Consider the following 3,329-nt stretch of genomic DNA (forward strand, 5'->3'; position numbering starts at 1 on the left):
TCTTCTACACTTAAGAGTTTATTCAATGTGGAATTAGCTTTTGAATATGGCATGAAGTAGGGATCCAGTTTGGGCTTCCCTGGTGGCTCAATGGCAAAGAATCGACCTGCAATGCAGGAGATTCAGGAGATGTGGGTTTGATCCCTGGGTCAGGAAGATCCCCTGGAAGCGGGCATGGTGACCCACTCCAGTATTCTTGCCTGGAAAATCCCATGGACTAAGGAGCTGGTATGCTACAGTCCATGGGGTTGCAAAGAGTTGGACACAAATGAAGAAACTGAGCACACATGCATGCAGAGATCCAATTTAATTTGTTATATATGCATAAATAATTGTTTCAAAAACATTTTTTGAAAATGCATTTTTCCAAAAATATTTTTCTCATAATGATCTGAAAATTCACTTCCACCATATTTCAAGTTTACTTATATGCATGGGTCTTGTTTTCTGTTTCACTCAGATTCTCTCCCTATGTCATTTCTATACCTTGTAATTATTATTCTGATATATCTTGATATCCAGTTGGGTACATTCCCCACTCTTTGCGATCATCTTCTTTATTTAGCTATGCATGTGATATCTGTTTACCTGAAACTAATAGACTGCCACATATTTCTTCAGCAAAGATGTGTTTATTTGGGCTCAGCAGAGCATTGTAATTTGGGGTCTGAAATTGAGATGAACCACTTGCAAGTGCCCATTATTAGGCAATGCTTTTATAGAGAGAAAAATTATGTTGGAAGCGCTACAGTAAACAAAGAGTCCATGACTTTTCATTGACTGTGACCTTGCCAGGAAAGAGGGGAGGACTCCTTCTTCTGTCAGGCTCTGCTATCAACAGGGGCCATAAGAACTCCTCATTCTGCTTCCCAATTCTATTTAATTGAGATTTTCATTTATTAGTCTTTTGTGAAAGTGAAAGTCTCTCAATTGTGTTCGACTCTATGCGACCCCATGGACTTTACAGTTCATGGAATTCTCCAGGTCAGAATACTGGAGTGGGTAGCCTTTCCCTTCTCCAGGGGACCTTCCCAACCCAGGGATCGAACCCAGGTCTCCCACATTGTAGGCTGAGCCACAAGGCAAGCCCTTTTATAGATATAGATTAGTCTTTATAGATAGAACAATTTAGTTGAATTCAGGTTAATTTTCATCAAGAATACTTAATAGGTGCTCGCTTTGGCAGCACATATAGTAAAAATTGGAACAATACAGAGATTAGCATGACTCCTGTGCAAGGATGACATGCAAAGTCGTGAATTGTTCCATATTTTTAACCACTACAATATTGTAAAGTAATTAGCCTCCAATTAAAATAAATTAAAAAAAAAACTGTGGAGTTGCATAAGGAAAAAAAAAAGAATACTTAATAGGTGATCTTGTGTGTTTCCTATTGCAAATACTATCAGGGACTGACTACTAATGATACCTCATTTACTTGTTTGTTTAAAATGCTGATCCCCCATTGTAAAGTAACATATTTTTTTTTCCATTTAGAATTATCAGGTAATCTGTGGGGTGAAATTTCGCCACATTTTAAATTATTTTATAATAAATTAATGAGGTGTATTATTTCTTGGTGTTCACAAAATAGTAACTGTCTATCATGATATTGCTCCAGTACTAGCAAACATTTTCTGTTAAAAAAAAAAAAAAAGCTTTCCCTCATTAAAAGGAGGTAAATTATGGTTTATTTCCAAAAGGCTTGGATTAAATGCTTAATTATTTCCTTTAATTACCAATTTTCAGAGTAAGGATTTGATGTAGTCATTACCTTCAATGAAAGTGAGGTTTCGTTTTTCTGTTTTTCTATGAGTCACTGAGTATCATTATGGAATCCTGGATTTTTATTATGTGTTAAATCAACCATGTAATTATTCCTTTTGAGGAAAACTGCCTCAAAATTGACTAGTGTCTTTTGGACACAATCCCATTAATATTTCTTACTTTCAAGAATAAGATTCCTAAGCTCAAGAATAAGATGCCTACTTTTCCCACTATACACTGACAGTTTCTCTAGTTCAGCCCCAGTTTCAGTTTATCTTCTTATTGATCTAGTTTTCAGTTCTTCCTGCCTGGCCCCAGGGCATTTCTTCTAGTTATTTTTAAAATTTATTTTTAATTGGATGATAATTGCTTTACAATGTCATATTGGTTTCTGCCATACAACGATGTGAATCAGTCATAAATATACATATGTCCCTTCCCCTTGAGCCTCCCTCTCTCCTCTAGATTCTTGTTGTGGTTATTGTTTCAAGATCAGATGTGCATTTTTTTCAACTCAAGATATTTATTTGGTGCCAACTATGAGCCAGGTGCTGTCCTAAGGATTCAGAAGTAAGCAAAGCAAAATCTCTGATCTCAAGAAACTTACATTGCAAGAATGTGCAGGAGATGCAGGTTTGATCCCTGAGTTGGGAAGATCCCCTGGAGAAGGAAATGGCAACTGACACTCGTATTGTTGCCTGGGAAATCCCATGGACAGAGGAACCTCGCAGGCTATAATCCACGGAGTCACAATAGAGTCACACAGGACTTAGTGACTAAACAACAACATACATTTTAATAGATACTGTGATCTGGCAATATTAGATATTGTGAAGGTTTTAAGGTAATCTACCTATAAATGATGATTTGTAAAATTTGTATCAGTTATGAGAATGAATATTTTAAAACAAATAGGAAAGAACCGCAGTATTCCGAGTGTGAAATGATTAGGCTAGTACGTAGAAGTGAGAATGGAAAAGAAAGCTGTATTGCAGAAATATCTTGAAGGAAGAAATGATACGATTTTTAAATAGCTTAATAAGAGGTCATGATACAAAGAAAGCTGTCAAGGTTAGCTTTATAACCTTCCCTGGAAGACTGGAAGAATGACTAAAACACTGATAGAAATAGTGTACCCTGTGTGAATGGGTGTGCAATACCATCTCTTACTGGTATGGACTGTGTCCATACTTATATATTCCGTGTACTGCATTGCATAAACTTAGTGCATGTGAAAAAGACAGTTTAACAGTGGTGTAGACACAGCCCAAGGTGACTGAAAATATAGAAATAGAGTAAGTGACAGGATTGCAGGTGAGGAGTAGAAATGCCTTCTTAATATCCCTCCTTTGATTCTACATAAGTGATATCATATGGCATTTGTCTTTCTGACTTCATTTAGAATGATGAGATTGGGACATTATATCAACTCTATTTCAATAAAAAAAGACAAAACCAAAACAAACAACAACAACAACAAAACAGCCCCTTGCCCTATGGCCAGAATTGCCAAGAGCTGCCTGTCTAAGGGAAAACGAATCCAAAAGTATCCAAAGTTCAGA

At 36.5% G+C, this 3,329-nt stretch overlaps 1 non-coding gene across 1 annotated transcript; it reads left to right on the forward strand.

Annotated features, from left to right (window-relative positions):
• The first annotated feature begins 1,170 nt into the window (after positions 1 to 1,170).
• On the forward strand, positions 1,171 to 1,275 carry LOC129551839 (U6 spliceosomal RNA). Its single transcript, XR_008685153.1, has one exon. It is a non-coding gene; the product is annotated as a U6 spliceosomal RNA (small nuclear RNA).
• Positions 1,276 to 3,329: the final 2,054 nt, after the last annotated feature.

Source organism: Moschus berezovskii, chromosome 17 (genome assembly GCF_049115385.1).
Source record: "Moschus berezovskii isolate FMDL1 chromosome 17, NW_MosBer_1.0, whole genome shotgun sequence".
NCBI lineage: Eukaryota > Metazoa > Chordata > Mammalia > Artiodactyla > Moschidae > Moschus > Moschus berezovskii.